This window comes from Danio aesculapii, chromosome 4, assembly GCF_903798145.1.
Source record: "Danio aesculapii chromosome 4, fDanAes4.1, whole genome shotgun sequence".
In the NCBI taxonomy this organism is placed as follows: Eukaryota; Metazoa; Chordata; class Actinopteri; order Cypriniformes; family Danionidae; genus Danio; species Danio aesculapii.
The window spans coordinates 43,225,137-43,246,873 of NC_079438.1; the positions used below are offsets into that span (position 1 = coordinate 43,225,137).

General features: G+C 34.1%; 4 long non-coding RNA genes across 4 annotated transcripts; 2 read left to right on the forward strand and 2 right to left on the reverse strand.

Annotated features, from left to right (window-relative positions):
• The first annotated feature begins 264 nt into the window (after positions 1–264).
• Positions 265–6,032, forward strand: LOC130223051 (uncharacterized). Its single transcript, XR_008836560.1, has 3 exons — positions 265–406; positions 3,236–3,282; positions 5,903–6,032. It is a non-coding gene; the product is annotated as an uncharacterized LOC130223051 (long non-coding RNA).
• LOC130223052 (uncharacterized) lies at positions 5,158–9,608 on the reverse strand. Its single transcript, XR_008836561.1, has 3 exons — positions 9,437–9,608; positions 8,717–8,800; positions 5,158–6,081 (listed from the first exon to the last, which is right to left on the reverse strand). It is a non-coding gene; the product is annotated as an uncharacterized LOC130223052 (long non-coding RNA).
• A 125-nt stretch (positions 9,609–9,733) lies between these two features.
• On the forward strand, positions 9,734–15,903 carry LOC130222508 (uncharacterized). The gene is made up of 3 exons (XR_008836487.1): positions 9,734–9,874; positions 12,839–12,885; positions 15,504–15,903. It is a non-coding gene; the product is annotated as an uncharacterized LOC130222508 (long non-coding RNA).
• LOC130222509 (uncharacterized) lies at positions 15,079–19,542 on the reverse strand. Its single transcript, XR_008836488.1, has 4 exons — positions 19,461–19,542; positions 18,894–18,968; positions 18,358–18,441; positions 15,079–15,682 (listed from the first exon to the last, which is right to left on the reverse strand). It is a non-coding gene; the product is annotated as an uncharacterized LOC130222509 (long non-coding RNA).
• Between the last annotated feature and the right edge of the window lie 2,195 nt (positions 19,543–21,737).

Below are 21,737 nucleotides of genomic sequence, written 5' to 3' on the forward strand. Positions count from 1 at the left end.
TTCACAGCGTGTCGTTTGTTGTTAACGTTATTGATGTGCTGAAATACGTTCTGTAGAGTGACAGAGACTGTAACTGAGCTGTTATCTGCAGTAACTGTACTTTAATGGCCTTAAAACATGAATAAGCAGTCGTGTCGAGGCAGCTGTCATCAGTGTCATGTTGTTGATGAGGCTCTAAAGGTGTCACAGCCACGCTGAACGTCAAAGCCGCTGACGCCGCCTAGTGGAGCGGAAGTGAATCAGTGTCAGTAGTTTTAATGCATGAAAACAAACCAGGCGTGTCTTTGAAGACGGGGTGCGTTTTTAGTTTTATATATTTTTATTCAAGTCTGTGATCTTCTTTAAATAGTCTCGAGCAGCAGATAAACATGGAATCTAATGGATGATCAGCTTCCCAACTGAAGGGGTAAGAAATAATCAAATGTCCAATGTGTTGAACTGTAGTAGGCATAGAGCACATGGCCGAAATATAAACACAAACAGAAGAAGAGACGAGAGGTCCTACAAATATAGTATTTTACAATTTGTTCATGCTTCAAAGATATTTTTGACGCATATTATCTTTATTATTTAAGTTTAGAGTCAATAATTTATTTCATGTTATGATATTTGCAGACTCGTAAAGCCTATTTTAAAACGACTCATTTTCCAGCTCCTCCTTGTGGACATGAAGTATATCTTACAGAACTGAACCACAAAGAGGGAAAAAGACTCTTACTGGCTGACTTGGATTGCATGGGGAAATGCAAGTTCCATCAAGTTCATCCATCAGTGTCGCAAGTTTCTCTCAAGAAGAAAATTTAAATTAATAAAAGTTTTATTATAAACACATTTTTAACATTTCTAAATATTTTTCTCAGCTGTTTTTTAATAATTTAGTAATTTATTTTATAATTGTAAGTTAGATGACTTATTGCAAAAGTGAATATTTGAGCACTTTTAACAGCAGACAGCAGCAGAAGGGCATTCAGTTGTCTGAATGTTGCAGTGCTCAATGGAATCAAGTGTGCATCTCTGTTCATTATGCAGATACTAATGTTTTATTTCTGCTTGATTTATTTCAGATTCCTGCAATATTTCATAGTTCAAAGCTTTGTCCAGACTAATACATTTCATTTTAATGGCATTTAAAAAGTCCTCATAAATGATTCCCTGCGCTTTCAGAAAACATCTCAGTCCACACTCAGCGAGTGGAATGTAGTGCAGCTTGAAATGCAATGTGTTGCTCTTGCTCTGATTTTACTGCTTCTTACACATTCAGCTTCAGTAAAACAGCAGCATTTCATAATAAATAGCTACACAACTCAGAATGCTTATTTACCTGCTAATGGACAGTAAGAACTTTGACAGATTAACATTCTCTTAAACCATTTAAAAAGTTATGAAATTGAAGTGTTTTTAAAGTTAATATGATTTTCATTATTCTCAAAAGGTAGATGCATTTGGATAAAGTTGCCTACTGCACATTTCAGTCAAGATTGCATTGAGAAAACATTGTCATATGCAAATTAAGTAAATGCTAATGATCAATATGCAATTATTAATTATATTCTAGGTCTATATATGCTATTTTATTGTATGTTTGTTTTAAGTTATAGACCTGTCATTGTAGACCTATACTGGACAGACATTTGACAGTTATAACATAGGCCTGCTCAAATGATCACTCATGCTACAGCTTGAGAAATGCCATCCAGAGTTGAGAGGAATAATCTTTTAATTTATTATTATTGTATTGAAAATGGGGGAGAAATTAAGCATTTTTTATTTGCTCATCTGCTTATATTGTAAGATAAGATATTTTCCCCATGTCATCTAATCATTTCACTCATTTCTCTTTTAAGTGCAGCGTATTGATAAACACATTGCCACAAGATTGATATCTTCATCAGTGAGGTTAGAATGCCAGCATCATAACTCTAGTAGTTTCATCATTTGGATCTGCTTATAACTGATGTGGTAAAAAATGATTGTTAATGAACTCGGTGGAAAACTCTGAGTGTAAACATGCATAAAAGACAAGACAAAAATGGTCAGCAGTCTGTCTGGTGTATGCTGTCTTGTATATATAGATAAGTATGGGTTGTTTGCATGTATTGATACATAATTCTGATGTAGATATCCTCTGTCGGCTCATTTAGACTGTTTACATGCTGCTTTATTGCTGAACTCACAGTCAGACCTTCAGAAGAACACATGGATCAGTTGTGACTGTAGGTTTACTGCAGCTAATACAGCTTTTTTGTTTTATCATTGCTTAATCACAATTTTTTAATTAATGCTCATTTTGTCAAAACACTACACGATTTATACAGTGCTCAGCATAAATGAGTACAATCCCTTTTGAAAATGAGTATTTGTATTCATTTCTCAGTGAATATAGCTAATATGTTTGGTGCATTTAAACAAGCAGTCATATTGATCAGTTATATGGTCGCTTAGCATCTTGAGAAATAGAAAGATAATACATTTAAATGCACTAAATTAAACTAAATGTTATGTTGTTTTGTTTCTCTTGATGTGCCCTAATATGTTATTTGATGTTTTTGTCATTTTTGGACAGTTTTTTTGTTAGATATATTATAATATTTGCACAGATATATTATTGTAAAGCGCCCTGTAGAAAATATGAATTTAAATAAGAGATCTGTGAATACAATAGAATAAACAAAAAAACTAAAAATTATTTTGAAAGCACAAATTTATTACATATATCATTATAAAAAAATAGAAATCTGTTAAAGTTTAAAATAAAATAAAGAAAGTGTAGCCTATTATCATTTATTAGGCAAATAACAAACTAGCCAGCACTTTCAACTTTCCTCAGTCAGAATTTGGGACGCTGAATTTGGTATGACGTAACTTCAGAACGGAAAGTCACGCAATGCCAAATTCAGTACTGACAGCCAACACAGGATTCCGCTTGGTCTTAAAGCCTTTATTGATGAGTTATTTTCACAATTCATTATGGCATAGCAGTCAAAATAGGACAAATGAGCTCGTGTATGGGACAAATTCTGGACCTTTGTCAGTGAGGTCCCCCCCCCCCCCCCCCATGCTAAAGATGCATTTTGCGCAGAAAATCTGAACGGTCTAAGTACATAAATTGCAATATTAATAAAAAAGACTCCAGGTCACAAATGTCAGTCCATGGTTTATGATATGATCAATCAAGGTTGCTTGAATTGCATTTAACAAATTTGGTCCTGTTTTCTTTGTCCATGTCCTCCTCCAGATCTACCTCTGCGTCTTCCTGCAACATTGCCTTCCATACTTATTCAGGTAAACTCAGCCGTGGCTTTTTTCTAGTGCTTTTAATAATCACAATATGTTTGACCAATAGGTGGCGACAAACAGCCATCAGAAATATTTCACTGAGTAATTCTTCAGAAATCTCATAATAAAACATAAACTTTTATGAGTGAATTATTGAATCAGTGAATGAGACTAAAAATAAATCTGATGTGTTGTACAAGATTATTAGGTTAGATTTATACATTTAGCATTATCAGCAACAGTAGCAAAGATTTTTCCCAGTATTTGACTACTGGACTTTTTTATTCAGCTGGTTATTTTTATTTTATTTATTTATTTTTCATTAATATTACAGGTTATGTTTGTTAAAGCCAAACGTTTATTGCAGTAATGTTTTTGTAATAAATGGAAAGCAAATGACATTTCATACATTAATACATTAGGTTTACTTACGATTATATTTCTCTCACCATTTCATTTTCATTTCATAAGTCACACAAAGCCGCTGAGAAACAGTGTGTGTTGACAACAACAAAAAACACGTTTCGTCAAGATGTTTGGCACCGTACGCCTTCCGTAGTAACAGGGGGACAATAAAAGGTAACGTTTTACTTCTGTTCAACAGGCAGTTCTGCAAGAGAGCAACTCGTAAACAAACTGCCGGCATACTTATAATTACAATTACAAGCTTAAATAATAATCAATGCATATTTAAATGTGTACTTAAAAGTGCTAAGCTAACAATTTTGCATTGATAAATGACCTTATGGAAACTAGACGTACAGGTGAGTCGCGTGACACTCTTGATATACCAGTGTGTGTGTGTTAAGTTTGTTCAGTTGAGTGGCATCACTGTAACATCATATGCGGGGACTGTAGTGCAATAATCTGACAAAATACTACAGAAGTTTTCCTGCTAAACATGTTTTGGAAAATTCAAACTTAATATTTCATATTTGTGTCAATTTTGTGGTCAAGAAAAGTAAAAAAAAATGTGCATCTTTTTTATTGTATTTACTCAAGAAAATTTAGGAAAGATTAGAAATTATTTATTAACAAAAACATGGAGTAAAATAGAGAAATGAGTTTATTTGATGTACTGTTTTATTCTGATAATGAGAAGTTGAACTGTAAAGCACAACATTTTTAATTTGTTTGTGTTATTAGGAAAATACCATATACATAAGAAAAAGTGGGCTCAATGTAAACCAAACTTTTCCCATTTTGTGAATGACTTCAAATGATATGGAAATCTTTTAGAACAATCACAAAACAAAAAGCACTGAAAACCTAATGATCTGAAAACGTTTAATTTCATGTAAAAGTATTTATTTTTCTATATTTTTCTCTTTCAGAAAACTGTAAATATGTAATAGCTCTTCTTCTTGTGGCACTGAATTAATAAAAAAGTGAAATAATCTGCATGTGTTGTAGACTCGAGTTTTCAACTTTCATGTTTGTCAGACTGAACCTGAAGCTTGGAGAAGCGGGTGGAAAAATACTCTGGTACTTTCTAACAGATGAGTCGCTAGTGACACAAAAAAGCTGACACTTAAGACTCAATAAAACTTGCCTTTTATTTGATAAATGTGCACAAGGCAGATGACAAACAGCTGCTCCACCTCTCCCTCTTGTGGCCAATGAGTGTAACCATATAAACAACATAAAATAAACAAAAGGTGACTTTTATTTATCAGAATATCCAATAAAACAGATTTAGAAAAGCTTAAACCGCTTTAAAGATTAAGTCTGAGGGTAATTCTCATACAACGTCATTTTCCACACAATTATGTTTAAAGTAAATGATAATAACCACAATAAATTACAATAATAGTTATTAATAATTTAAATATATATATTTCAAGGAAAATATATTACCATTTTTGAAAAATAGTATATTTTCTAGTATAGCATTTCCTGTTATTTATTTATTTTTTCTTCTGGATGAAGTCCTTACACCTTCAGACGACACTTTAAGCAGAATACTAATATCTTGCAAAATAAATAACTCATAAAATATGATGCACTGTCATCATAACAAATAATAAAGAAATGAGTTTAATATGACGTTACATAACGTTGCATTTTACAGTCACACATGACATGAATATAATTAGTATTGTCATCATTTAAAATGCAGTAAATGGTGATGTCCTTTGTGTATAATAACTGCTATGTTGTTATAAGTTTTCCATTTTTGAGCCAAATGTCAAAACTTTCCTATGGTGTGACCGTCTCAATCATAGTACTGTATATATTTTTAAAACGTCCAACAAGTTTGGTCATGGAGAAAAAAAATAGTATTAGCACTAATTAAAGATACGATTCCAACAATTAAGATAAATCATGTTATTAAGAGTTGTTTTTCTTATTTTTTACTTTGTCGCACTATAGGACATGTTTATGGTACAGTTCAGCTAAAAGACAAAAGGGAATAAAAGAACTGAAAGAACTGATAAAGTTAGTGACCCCTGATATTTTCTCCAACATAAGAAATCAAACTACATAAATATAAATCTATACATTTATTTTGGCAACCATACACACACCCTTTTCATACTGACCCTGTATCATATTATATTAGACATGTTTAACTTGTTAATCGTTTTGAAAACACAACACTGTTTGACTTGTTTTTCTCTTCCAGTAACAGGTTTGACTGACTCTTTCTCTGTGTCTCAGATGAGGAGGATGTGAAGCTCAGGACTGGTCATCACATCGTCTACACATCAATCTACAGACAAACATCACATTTGAATAAAGATTTAATGATGAAAGCCTGATCAATGTGTCAATGTTGTGCCCACTGGTGGATGATTTGTGTATCTGCATGAAAACAGCAAGAGGACAGAAAGTGAAGAGTGTGTAATCCTGCAGCTGTAGAGCAGTTTAAGATCAAGCCTCATTAAAAACACCTGAAGCTGCTAATCAATCAAGCTCATCAGCACTGATAGAAATCTCCTGACTCAACTCTTTTCTTTATTCAAGTAAAAATGAAGATTAAAAAAGTGATGTATAAGTTATTTTCAATCAATTACAGGCTGAAATGAATGAGGTTTTTGGTGACTATTTTTGTGATTGTTTGCACATTTTAAACAGAAATATGTTTCATGAATGCTGACATTTTTAATTAAAAAATAAGAAGTTTATGTGTGACAGTACATATCCCACTGCTGATATTTTTCTATCATATGATGAAAACCTCTAAACACAACTGTCCAAAGCACATGTTCACAGCACAAGCTCAGGTGATAAAGTGTTGTGAGCTCATATTTCACTGTTTACATTAAAACAATCACGTGATGATTTACCCAAGATAAATTCATAAAGGCACTAGTGGCCTTAAACAGATTTTCAGGAGGAAAGTCATGGATTTAAATCCTTTGAGTGCAAAAGTTGTTTGATCAAATACAAATCCCTCAGTAAAACTGCTGAACAATCATGTGCTTCATTGGTTAATTTGCTCATTAACTCAATTCAAACCACACAAAGCTTGTGTTAATTCTAGTGCATTTAAAAAAACTGAAATAATACTAAATATTCAATGATCTAAATCCCATCCAAAACACAAATAAAGTTTCTCAGACTCAGCTGCTCGGCTGATCTCACAAACAGTTTTCTGAGTCCTGAGGTCAAATCCAATGATTACTGATTCCAATTTGAGAATCCTTTTGATTTAATTGAAAACACACAATTACAAATGAAGGTCATCAAGAGTGAGGTTTGAACTCGGGTCTCCAAGATTAAAACGCATGACTTTAATAAGCTGAGCTACAGAGTCTGAGGAGAGCATAGTGACTGTAGATTGGCTTTTATTGCACATTTTGTATCATATTTTTGGACAGAAACATCACTACATACAAATACTTTCAAGCACACTAGCAGTCCTTGGTTTCAGTAGCTCAGTTGACTAAACCTCTGCGCTTCAATCTGAGAGTCCTGGGTTCAAATCCTGCTGTTTCTGATCTTAATTTCTAAATTGAGTGCTTTGTATCAATTTTCTGAATTAAAACATGATGTGTGATCTCAGACTCAGTGGCTCAGCTGGTAAAAACTTTGTAGTTTAACTTTAAGGTCAAGGGTTCAAATCCTGCTTATGCTGAAATCAGTGCAAAACGTTTTTGCGCAGTAAACAGCAAAAGATCTCAATGTCACCCTGTCAAAAACGCATCTTTGCTCGTCTAGCTCAGTGGCTCAGTTGATTAAAACACTATGTTTTAACTTTGGGGTCGTGGGTTCAAATCCTGCTTATGCCAAAATTAGCACAAAATGTTTTATTTATTGATAAACTGCAAAAGATCTCAATGTCACCCTGTCAAAAACACAAACTTGTCTGGCTCAGTGGCTCAAATGATTAAGACGACGTGTTTTAATGTGGGAGTCCTGGGTTCAATCCCTAATTATGCCGAAATGAGTGAAAATTTTCAACACTACTAGAATAAATATCAATACACAGCATACATAACACACAGTTCAACACAAGCCACAGTGGTGTAGTGGTTAAAAACATAGACTGGCGTGTCTGATGCAGTAAAGATGTGGGTTCAAACCCTAGATATTACGACTTTTTCTGAATTTGTCAGGAAACACTCTTTATATTCCACCCGGAAAACACACCCCACTGGCCTGACTCAGTGGCTCAGTTGGTAAAGCAATAGCCTTTCCTCTTGGAGTCCTGGGTTCGAATCCCACTATTGCATATTGTTGTCATCACAAAAAAACCAACAACATGCGCCAAACACCAGTTCTCAGCGTGTAAGCTACGATGGCACTAGTGGCTAAACACCGTTGGTTGCGGACAAGGTGACGGTTGAGACATGGGTTCGAATCCCACCTAAGAACCTACCTGGGGCGGTAAGACAAACAAGAGGGCAAGTACCTGAAGCTCAAGGACAACTGAGCACAATGTGAAACACGGACCAGAGCATGAAGTGAAACACGGACCAGAGCAAGAGTTCACCTGGAGCGGTAACACAAATGACAGTGGCGGACAAACCTGCGGTGGTAAAACAGGGATTAATGAGGAAGGCCGGACTGAATAGAGAGGAGGGCTGGAAGAGAAAGGGGCGGACCAGAGAGGAGGAGAGAGAGGCGGACGAGAGAGGCGGACCAGAGCGAGAGGTGAGACAAAGAGGGAAAAACAAAAAAAAATTTTTTTTTAAATTTCATTTTTTTTGCCAAAAATAAAAAAATTTGGTATCACCGTGGTGTTTCGAACCCCAGTCTGGTGTGATCAGTTTTGCTCTCACACCATGAGCACTGACCACTAGGCCACCAGGATCTCACACTAACAACTGTTCGGTTGTTATATTTAAAGATCACGCATGATCATGCAGTTACAAAAAAAAAAAAAGATGAAATAATGATTTTATTTATTAAAAAATTAAAAAATTAATTTGAATTAAAATCCTAAAAAAGTCAAAACATTTCAACAACACTCAACAGACATAAATAGACTCACCAGCAGTGACAGAATCAACAGAGAATGGGGAAATGGATCTTGTGTTGGTCCAGAAATCACACTATAAAGTGTTCTAAATTAATTCTGCATAAAGAAAAAGACAAAACTAAAGTTAGATCACATTACACAGCCTGACATGGTGCAAAGACACGAGTGTAAGAATACCTAAACTACAGTGTAAAACAAATACAGCAGAACAATATTGCACTTCACTACTATAGTGGCAATCAAAATAGTTTTAAATGTAATACATTACAAAACTATTCAATTAGGAAAATTATTTAAAATACAACACATCTTTGTGAATAGTTACAGAAAAAAAGACTGAGGATTAGGAACTGCCTAGATGTGCGTTATCTCTTACATAAGCAAGGGTTTGCACTTCCCCTATACAAAGGATGATTTATATCAAGCCATGCAACTTTAAAACTTGTTCAAATTTTAACTTAAGTTGTGCACTTTGTGTTAGCAGCGTATCTCTATCTATTTAAATATCTATTTCTCCTGGGTTAAAGTTATATTTGGACAGAGAATGACTGACAAGGAAAGAGCAGCATCACCATACTCCAGCAAACAAATAAAAACACCTATTCGACATGTCAACAATTATTTAAATACAATTTATGACTGATACATACTATAATACATAATATAACTGATCTATAATGAGCGCTAACGACTTTAAAAGAGGAAAATCACTAATTATGTGTGGATACTTACAGGTGACCAGAGTGACATTCTTGATGCTTGACTTCACAGCGTGTCGTTTGTTGTTAACGTTATTGATGTGCTGAAATACGTTCTGTAGAGTGACAGAGACTGTAACTGAGCTATCATCTGCAGTAACTGTACTTTAATGGCCTTAAAACATGAATAAGCAGTCGTGTCGAGGCGGCTGTCATCAGTGTCATGTTGTTGATGAGGCTCTAAAGGTGTCACAGTCACGCTGAACGTCAAAGCCGCTGACGCCGCCTAGTGGAGCGGAAGTGAATCAGTGTCCGTAGTTTTAATGCATGAAAACAAACCAGGCGTGTCTTTGAAGACGGGGTGCGTTTTTAGTTTAATATATTTTTATTCAAGTCTGTGATCTTCTTTAAATAGTCTCGAGCAGCAGATAAGCATGAAATCTAACGGATGATCAGCTTCCCAACTGAAGGGGTAAGAAATAATCAAATGTTCAATGTGTTGAACTGTAGTAGGCATAGAGCACATGGCCGAAATATAAACACAAACAGAAGAAGAGACGAGAGGTCCTACAAATATAGTATTTTACAATTTGTTCATGCTTCAAAGATATTTTTGACGCATATTATCTTTATTATTTAAGTTTAGAGTCAATAATTTATTTTATGTTATGATATTTGCAGACTCGTAAAGCCTATTTTAAAACGACTCATTTTCCAGCTCCTCATGAAGTATATCTTACAGAACTGAACCACAAAGAGGGAAAAAGACTCTTACTGGCTGACTTGGATTGCATGGGGAAATGCAAGTTCCATCAAGTTCATCCATCAGTGTCGCAAGTTTCTCTCAAGAAGAAGAAAATTTTAATTAATAAAAGTTTTATTATAAACACATTTTTAACATTTCTAAATATTTTTTCTCAGCTGTTTTTTAATAATTTAACAATTTATTTTATAATTGTAAGTTAGATGACTTATTGCAAAAGTGAATATTTGAGCACTTTTAACAGCAGACAGCAGCAGAAGGGCATTCAGTTGTCTGAATGTTGCAGTGCTCAATGGAATCAAGTGTGCATCTCTGTTCATTATGCAGATACTAATGTTTTATTTCTGCTTGATTTATTTCAGATTCCTGCAATATTTCATAGTTCAAAGCTTTGTCCAGACTAATACATTTCATTTTAATGGCATTTAAAAAGTCCTCATAAATGATTCCCTGCGCTTTCAGAAAACATCTCAGTCCACACTCAGCGAGTGGAATGTAGTGCAGCTTGAAATGCAATGTGTTGCTCTTGCTCTGATTCTACAGCTTCTTACACATTCAGCTTCAGTAAAACAGCAGCGTTTCATAATAAATAGCTACACAACTCAGAATGCTTATTTACCTGCTAATGGACAGTATGAACTTTGACAGATTAACATTCACTTAAACCATTTAAAAAGTTATGAAATTGAAGTGTTTTTAAAGTTAATATGATTTTCATTATTCTCAAAAGGTAGATGCATTTGGATAAAGTTGCCTACTGCACATTTCAGTCAAGATTGCATTGAGAAAACATTGTCATATGCAAATTAAGTAAATGCTAATGATCAATATGCAATTATTAATTATATTCTAGGTCTATATATGCTATTTTATTGTATGTTTGTTTTAAGTTATAGACCTGTCATTGTAGAACTATACTGGACAGACATTTGACAGTTATAACATAGGCCTGCTCAAATGATCACTCATGCTACAGCTTGAGAAATGCCATCCAGAGTTCAGAGGAATAATCTTTTAATTTATTATTATTGTATTGAAAATGGGGGAGAAAATGAGCCTTTTTTTATTTGCTCATCTGCTTATATTGTAAGATAAGATATTTTCCCCATGTCATCTAATCATTTCACTCATTTCTCTTATAAGTGCAGCGTATTGATAAACACATTGCCACAAGATTGATATCTTCATCAGTGAGGTTAGAATGCCAGCATCATAACTCTAGTAGTTTCATCATTTGGATCTGCTTATAACTGATGTGGTAAAAAATGATTGTTAATGAACTCGGTGGAAAACTCAGAGTGTAAACATGCATAAAAGACAAGACAAAAATGGTCAGCAGTCTGTCTGGTGTATGCTGTCTTGTATATATAGATGAATATGGGTTGTTTGCATGTATTGATACATAATTCTGATGTAGATATCCTCTGTCGGCTCATTTAGACTGTTTACATGCTGCTTTATTGCTGAACTCACAGTCAGACCTTCAGAAGAACACATGGATCAGTTGTGACTGTAGGTTTACTGTAGCTAATACAGCTTTTTTGTTTTATCATTGCTTAATCACAATTTTTAAATTAATGCTCATTTTGTCAAAACACTACACGATTTATACAGTGCTCAGCATAAATGAGTACAATCCCTTTTGAAAATGAGTATTTGTATTCATTTCTCAGTGAATATAGCGAATATGTTTGGTGCATTTAAACAAGCAGTCATATTGATCAGTTATATGGTCGCTTAGCATCTTGAGAAATAGAAAGATAATACATTTAAATGCACTAAATTAAACTAAATGTTATATTGTTTTGTTTCTCTTGATGTGCCCTAATATGTTATTTGATGTTTTTGTCATTTTTGGACAGTTTTTTGTTAGATATATTACAATATTTGCACAGATATATTATTGTAAAGCGCCCTGTAGAAAATATGAATTTAAATAAGAGATCTGTGAATACAATAGAATAAACAAAAAACTAAAAATTATTTTAAAAATACAAATTTATTACATATATCATTATAAAAAAATAGAAATCTGTTAAAGTTTAAAATAAAATAAAGAAAGTGTAGCCTATTATCATTTATTAGGCAAATAAGGAACTAGCCAGCACTTTCAACTTTCCTCAGTCAGAATTTGGGACGCTGAATTTGGTATGACGTAACTTCAGAACGGAAAGTCACGCCATGCCAAATTCAGTACTGACAGCCAACACAGGATTCCGCTTGGTCTTAAAGCCTTTATTGATGAGTTATTTTCACAATTCATTATGGCATAGCAGTCAAAATAGGAAAAATGAGCTCGTGTATGGGACAAATTCTGAACCACCCAAACCCCCCCACTGGCTACGGTCCTGTATTGTGGACATATATATTGATATATATATTGTTAGAAGTACATGAACATATATTCAACAAACAGTAAACACAAAACCAGCACTGCATACTGATGAAAATATTTATTAACATCTCTACATTGTAAAACCATTCAATTCATGCATGCTAAAGATGCATTTTGCGCAGAAAATCTGAACGGTCTAAGTACATAAATTGCAATATTAATAAAAAAGACTCCAGGTCACAAATGTCAGTCCATGGTTTATGATATGATCAATCAAGGTTGCTTGAATTGCATCTAACAAATTTGGTCCTGTTTTCTTTGTTCATGTCCTCCTCCAGATCTACCTCTGCGTCTTCCTGCAACATTGCCTTCCATACTTATTCAGGTAAACTCAGCCGTGGCTTTTTTCTAGTGCTTTTAATAATCAAAATATGTTTGACCAATAGGTGGCGACAAACAGCCATCAGAAATATTTCACTGAGTAATTCTTCAGAAATCTCATAATAAAACATAAAGTTTTATGAGTGAATTATTGAATCAGTGAATGAGACTAAAAATAAATCTGATGTGTTGTACAAGATTATTAGGTTAGATTTATACATTTAGCATTATCAGCAACAGTAGCAAAGATTTTTCCCTGTATTTGACTACTGAACTTTTTTTATTCAGCTGGTTATTTTTATTTTATTTATTTATTTTTCATTAATATTACAGGTTATGTTTGTTAAAGCCAAACGTTTATTGCAGTAATGTTTTTGTAATAAATGGAAAGCAAATGACATTTCATACATTAATACATTAGGTTTACTTACGATTATATTTCTCTCACCATTTCATTTTCATTTCATAAGTCACACAAAGCCGCTGAGAAACAGTGTGTGTTGACAACAACAAAAAACGCGTTTCGTCAAGATGTTTGGCACCGTACGCCTTCCGTAGTAACAGGGGGACAATAGAAGGTAACGTTTTACTTCTGTTCAACAGGCAGTTCTGCAAGAGAGCAACTCGTAAACAAACTGCCGGCATACTTATAATTACAATTACAAGCTTAAATAATAATCAATGCATATTTAAATGTGTACTTAAAAGTGCTAAGCTAACAATTTTGCATTGATAAATGACCTTATGGAAACTAGACGTACAGGTGAGTCGCGTGACACTCTTGATATTCTAGTGTGTGTGTGTTAAGTTTGTTCAGTTGAGTGGCATCACTGTAACATCATATGCGGGGACTGTAGTGCAATAATCTGACAAAATACTACAGAAGTTTTCCTGCTAAACATGTTTTGGAAAATTCAAACTTAATATTTCATATTTGTGTCAATTTTGTGGTCAAGAAAAATACAAACAATTGCATCTTTTTTATTGTATTTACTCAAGAAAATTTTGGAAAGATTAGAAATTATTTATTAACAAAAACATGGAGTAAAATAGAGAAATGAGTTTATTTGATGTACTGTTTTATTCTGATAATGAGAAGTTGAACTGTAAAGCACAACATTTTTAATTTGTTTGTGTTATTAGGAAAATACCATATACATAAGAAAAAGTGGGCTCAATGTAAACCAAACTTTTCCCATTTTGTGAATGACTTCAAATGATATGGAAATCTTTTAGAACAATCACAAAACAAAAAGCACTGAAAACCTAATGATCTGAAAACGTTTAATTTCATGTAAAAGTATTTATTTTTCTATATTTTTCTCTTTCAGAAAACTGTAAATATGTAATACCTCTTCTTCTTGTGGCACTGAATTAATAAAAAAGTGAAATAATCTGCATGTGTTGTAGACTCGAGTTTTCAACTTTCATGTTTGTCAGACTGAACCTGAAGCTTGGAGAAGCGGGTGGAAAAATACTCTGGTACTTTCTAACAGATGAGTCGCTAGTGACAAAAAAAGCTGACACTTAAGACTCAATAAAACTTGCCTTTTATTTGATAAATGTGCACAAGGCAGATGACAAACAGCTGCTCCACCTCTCCCTCTTGTGGCCAATGAGTGTAACCATATAAACAACATAAAATAAACAAAAGGTGACTTTTATTTATCAGAATACCCAATAAAACAGATTTAGAAAAGCTTAAAACGCTTTAAAGATTAAGTCTGAGGGTAATTCTCATACAACGTCATTTTCCACACAATTATGTTTAAAGTAAATGATAATAACCACAATAAATTACAATAATAATTATTAATAATTTAAATATATATATTTCAAGGAAAATATATTACCATTTTTGAAAAATAGTATATTTTCTAGTATAGCATTTCCTGTTATTTATTTATTTTTTTCTTCTGGATGAAGTCCTTACACCTTCAAATGACACTTTAAGCAGAATACTAATATCTTGCAAAATAAATAACTCATAAAATATGATGCACTGTCATCATAACAAATAATAAAGAAATTACTTTAATATGACGTTACATAACGTTGAATTTTACAGTCACACATGACATGAATATAATTAGTATTGTCATCATTTAAAATGCAGTAAATGGTGATTTCCTTTGTGTATAATAACTGCTATGTTGTTATATGTTTTCCATTTTTGAACCAAATGTCAAAACTTTCCTATGGTGTGACCGTCTCAATCATAGTACTGTATATATTGAAAACGTCCAACAAGTTTGGTCATGGAGAAAAAAAAATAGTATTAGCACTAATTAAAGATACGATTCCAACAATTAAGATAAATCATGTTATTAAGAGTTGTTTTTCTTATTTTTTACTTTGTCGCACTATAGGACATGTTTATGGTACAGTTCAGCTAAAAGACAAAAGGGAATAAAAGAACTGAAAGAACTGATAAAGTTAGTGACCCCTGATATTTTCTCCAACATAAGAAATCAAACTACATAAATATAAATCTATACATTTATTTTGGCAACCATACACACACCCTTTTCATACTGACCCTGTATCATATTATATTAGACATGTTTAACTTGTTAATCGTTTTGAAAACACAACACTGTTTGACTTATTCTGCTCTTCCAGTAACAGGTTTGACTGAATCTTTCTCTGTGTCTCAGATGAGGAGGATGTGAAGCTTAGGATTGGTCATCACATCGTCTACACATCAATCTACAGACAAACATCTCATTTTAATAAAGATTTAATGATGAAAACCTGATCAATGTGTCAATGTTGTGCCCACTGGTGGATGATTTGTGTATCTGCATGAAAACAGCAAGAGGACAGAAAGTGAAGAGTGTGTAATCCTGCAGCTGTAGAGCAGTTTAAGATCAAGCCTCATTAAAAACACCTGAAGCTGCTAATCAATCAAGCTCATCAGCACTGATAGAAATCTCCTGACTCAACTCTTTTCTTTATTCAAGTAAAAATGAAGATTAAAAAAGTGATGTATAAGTTATTTTCAATCAATTACAGGCTGAAATGAATGAGGTTTTTGGTGACTTTTTTTGTGATTGTTTGCACATTTTAAACAGAAATATGTTTCATGAATGCTGACATTTTTAATTAAAAAATAAGAAGTTTATGTGTGACAGTACATATCCCACTGCTGATATTTTTCTATCATATGATGAAAACCTCTAAACACAACTGTCCAAAGCACATGTTCACAGCACAAGCTCAGGTGATAAAGTGTTGTGAGCTCATATTTCACTGTTTACATTAAAACAATCACATGATGATTTACCCAAGATAAATTCATAAAGGCACTAGTGGCCTTAAACAGATTTTCAGGAGGAAAGTCATGGATTTAAATCCTTTGAGTGCAAAAGTTGTTTGATCAAATACAAATCCCTCAGTAAAACTGCTGAACAATCATGTGCTTCATTGGTTAATTTGCTCATTAACTCAATTCAAACCACACAAAGCTTGTGTTAATTCTAGTCCATTTAAAAAAACTGAAATAATACTAAATATTCAATGATCTAAATCCCATCCAAAACACAAAGTTTCTCAGACTCAGCTGCTCGGCTGATCTCACAAACAGTTTTCTGAGTCCTGAGGTCAAATCCAATGATTACTGATTCCAATTTGAGAATCCTTTTGATTTAATTGAAAACACACAATTACAAATGAAGGTCATCAAGAGTGAGGTTTGAACTCGGGTCTCCAAGACTAAAACGCATGACTTTAATAAGCTGAGCTACAGAGTCTGAGGAGAGCATAGTGACTGTAGATTGGCTTTTATTGCACATTTTGCATCATATTTTTGGACAGAAACATCACTACATACAAATACTTCAAAGCACACTAGCAGTCCTTGGTTTCAGTAGCTCAGTTGACTAAACCTCTGCGCTTCAATCTGAGAGTCCTGGGTTCAAATCCTGCTGTTGCTGATCTTAATTTCTAAATTGAGTGCTTTGTATCAATTTTCTGAATTAAAACATGATGTGTGATCTCAGACTCAGTGGCTCAGCTGGTAAAAACTTTGTGGTTTAACTTTAAGGTCGAGGGTTCAAATCCTGCTTATGCTGAAATCAGTGCAAAACGTTTTTTAGCAGTAAACAGCAAAAGATCTCAATGTCACCCTGTCAAAAACACATCTTTGCTCGTCTAACTCTGTGGCTCAGTTGATTAAAACACTATGTTTTAACTTTGGGGTCGTGGGTTCAAATCCTGCTTATGTCAAAATTAGCACAAAATGTTTTATTTATTGATAAAGTGCAAAAGATCTCAATGTCACCCTGTCAAAAACACTTTCCTACTCGTCTGGCTCAGTGGCTCAAATAATTAAGACGCTGTGTTTTAATGTGGGAGTCCTGGGTTCAAACCCTAATTATGCCGAAATTAGTGAAAATTTTCAACACTACTAGAATAAATATCAATACACAGCATACATAACACACACCTCAACACAAGCCACAGTGGTGTAGTGGTTAAAAACATAGACTGGAGTGTCTGATGCAGTAAAGATGTGGGTTCAAACCCCAAATATTATGTCTTTTTCCGAATTTGTCGGGAAACACTCTTTATACTCCTCTCGGAAAACACACCCCACTGGCCTGACTCAGTGGCTCAGTTGGTAAAGCATTAGCCTTTCCTCTTGGAGTCCTGGGTTCAAATCCCACTATTGCATATTGTTGTCATCAAAAAAACACCACCAACATGCGCCAAACACCAGTTCTCAGCGTGTAAGCTACGATGGCACTAGTGGCTAAACACCGTTGGTTGCGGACAAGGTGACGGTTGAGACATGGGTTCGAATCCCACCTAAGAACCTACCTGGGGCGGTAAGACAAACAAGAGGGCAAGTACCTGAAGCTCAAGGACAAATGAGCACAATGTGAAACACGGACCAGAGCATGAAGTGAAACACGGACCAGAGCAAGAGTTCACCTGGAGCGGTTACACAAATGACAATGGCGGATAAACCTACGGTGGTAAAACAGAGATGCATGAGGAAGGCCGGACTGAGTAGAGAGGAGGGCTGAAAGAGAAAGGGGCGGACCAGAGAGGAGGAGAGAGTGGCAGATCGGAGATGAGGGGCGGAGCAGAGATGAAGAGAGAAAGGCGGACCGGAGCGAGAGGTGTGGCAAAGCAGAAAAAGAGGGGAAAAAAAAAACTTTTTTTTTTTAAAAATCATTTTTTTTTGACAAAAATAAAAAAATTTGGTATCACCGTGGTGTTTCGAACCCCAGTCTCGTGTGATCAGTTTTGCTCTCACACCATGAGCACTGACCACTAGGCCACCAGGATCTCACACTAACAACTGTTCGGTTGTTATATTTAAAGATCACGCACGATCATGCAGTTACAAAAAAAAAAAAAAGATGAAATTATGATTCTATTTATTAAAAAAAATAAAAATTAATTCTAATTAAAATCCTAAAAAAGTCAAAACATTTCAAAAACACTCAACAGACATAAATAGACTCACCAGCAGTGACAGAATCAACAGAGAATGGGGAAATGGATCTTGTGTTGGTCCAGAAATCACACTATAAAGTGTTCTAAATTAATTCTGCATAAAGAAAAAGACAAAACTGAAGTTAGACCACATTACACAGCCTGACATGGTGCAAAGACACGAGTGTAAGAATACCTAAACTACAGTGTGAAACAAATACAGCAGAAAAAATATTGCACTTCACTACTCAGAATATTTTTAAATGTAATACATTACAAAACTATTCAATTAAGAAAATTATTTAAAATACAACACATCTTTGTGAATAGTTACAGAAAAAAAGACTGAGGATTAGGAACTGCCTAGATGTGCGTTATCTCTTACATAAGCAAGGGTTTGCACTTCCCCTATACAAAGGATGATTTATGCAACTTTAAAATTTGTTCAAAGTTTAACTTAAATTCTAGAATTTTATTTTGCATCTGCTTTGTGCACTTTGTGTTAGCAGCGTATCGCTTGTTATTAAATAACAATGTTAATCTTACAGACAAATACTTATGCATTACCTGTCACTCAGCAGATGTCCATCATTACAGTCAATGTCTGACCACATGCTTCTGCTGGACCAAACACCCTTTATTCTGTAAAGGAAAGACAAATAAACTTTTAAAAACACTTCATATCAAAGTTCTATTTACTCTGTCATCTGACATGCTCAACACAACACTACTTTAGGTTAGTGAAAACACAACAGCTTATTTGTTCTACCTAATAAGCTTTAGAAAAATCTCCATCCTAAATTCACATGACAATAACAGGAAGTTCATCAAGAGAGGAACATGTAAACAGTCTTTGTGAAACCTTCATAAAGGTGAGACTGCCTTCATACACATTTCATTATTAAATATCTATTTCTCCTGGGTTAAAGTTATATTTGGACAGAGAATGACTGACAAGGAAAGAGCAGCATCACCATACTCCAGCAAACAAATAAAAACACCTATTCGACAAGTCAATAATTATTTAAATACAATTTATGACTGATACATACTATAATACATAATATAACTGATCTATAATGAGCGCTAACGACTTTAAAAGAGGAAAATCACTAATTATGTGTGGATACTTACAGGTGACCAGAGTGACATGCTTGATGCTTGACTTCACAGCGTGTCGTTTGTTATTAACGTTATTGATGGGCTGAAATATATGCTGTTGAGTGACAGAGACTGTAACTGAGCTGTTCTCTGCAGTAACTGTACTTTAATGGCCTTAAAACATGAATAAGCAGTCGTGTCGAGGCAGTTGTCATCAGTGTCATGTTGTTGATGAGGCTCTAAAGGTGTCACAGTCACGCTGAACGTCAAAGCCGCTGACGCCGCCTAGTGGAGCGGAAGTGAATCAGTGTCAGTAGTTTTAATGCATGAAAACAAACTAGAAGTGTCTTTGGAGACGGGATGCGTTTTTAGTTACATATATTTAAAATCAAGTCTGTGATCTTCTTTAAATAGTCTCGAGCAGCAGATAAACATGGAATCTAACGGATGATCAGCTTCACAACTGAAGGGGTAAGAAATAATCAAATGTCCAATGTGTTGAACTGTAGTAGGCATAGAGCACATGGCCGAAATATAAACACAAACAGAAGAAGAGACGAGAGGTCCTACAAATATAGTATTTTACAATTTGTTTAGGCTTCAAAGATATATTTTTGACGCAAAGTTATCTTTATTATTTAAGTTTAGAGTCAATAATTTATTTCATGTTATGATATTTGCAGACTCGTAAAGCCTATTTTAAAACGACTCATTTTCCAGCTCCTCATGAAGTATATCTTACAGAACTGAACCACAAAGAGGGAAAAAGACTCTTACTGGCTGACTTGGATTCCATGGGGAAATGCAAGTTCCATCAAGTTCATCCATCAGTGTCGCAAGTTTCTCTCAAGAAGAAGAAAATTTAAATTAATAAAAGTTTTATTATAAACACATTTTTAACATTTCTAAATATTTTTTCTCAGCTGTTTTTTAATAATTTAATAATTTATAATTGTAAGTTAGATGACTTATTGCAAAAGTGAATATTTGAGCGCTTTTAACAGCAGACAGCAGCAGAAGGGTATTCAGTTGTCTGAATGTTGCTGTGCTTAATGGAATCAAGTGTGCATCTCTGTTCATTATGCAGATACTAATGTTTTATTTCTGCTTGATTTATTTCAGATTCCTGCAATATTTCATAGTTCAAAGCTTTGTCCAGACTAATACATTTCATTTTAATGGCATTTAAAAAGTCCTCATAAATGATTCCCTGCGCTTTCAGAAAACATCTCAGTCCACACTCAGCGAGTGGAATGTAGTGCAGCTTGAAATGCAATGTGTTGCTCTTGCTCTGATTCTACAGCTTCTTACACATTCAGCTTCAGTAAAACAGCAGCATTTCATAATAAATAGCTACACAACTCAGAATGCTTATTTAACTGCTAATGGACAGTAAGAACTTTGACAGATTAACATTCACTTAAACCATTTAAAAAGTTATGAAATTGAAGTGTTTTTAAAGTTAATATGATTTTCATTATTCTGAAAAGGTAGATGCATTTGGATAAAGTTGCCTACTGCACATTTCAGTCAAGATTGCATTAAGAAAACATTGTCATATGCAAATGAAGTAAATGCTAATGATCAATATGCAATTATTAATTATATTCTAGGTCTATATATGCTATTTTATTGAATGTTTTAAGGTATAGACCTGTCATTGTAGACCTATACTGGACAGACATTTGACAGTTATAACATAGGCCTGCTCAAATGATCACTCATGCTACAGCTTGAGAAATGCCATCCAGAGTTCAGAGGAATAATCTTTTACTTTATTATTATTGTATTGAAAATGGGGGAGAAAATGAGCATTTTTTTATTTGCTCCGTCTGCTTATATTGTAAGATAAGATATTTTCCCCATGTCATCTAATCATTTCACTCATTTCTCTTATAAGTGCAGGGTATTGATAAACACATTGTCACAAGATTGATATCTTCATCAGTGAGGTTAGAATGCCAGCATCATAACTCTAGTAGTTTCATCATCTGGATCTGCTTATAACTGATGTGGTAAAAAATGATTGTTAATGAACTCGGTAGAAAACTCTGAGTGTAAACATGCATAAAAGACAAGACAAAAATGGTCAGCAGTCTGTCTGGTGTATGCTGTCTTGTATATATAGATAAGTATGGGTTGTTTGCATGTATTGATACATAATTCTGATGTAGATATCCTCTGTCGGCTCATTTAGACTGTTTACATGCTTTATTGCTGAACTCACAGTCAGACCTTCAGAAGAACACATGGATCAGTTGTGACTGTAGGTTTACTGCAGCTAATACAGCTTTTTTTTACTATTGCTTA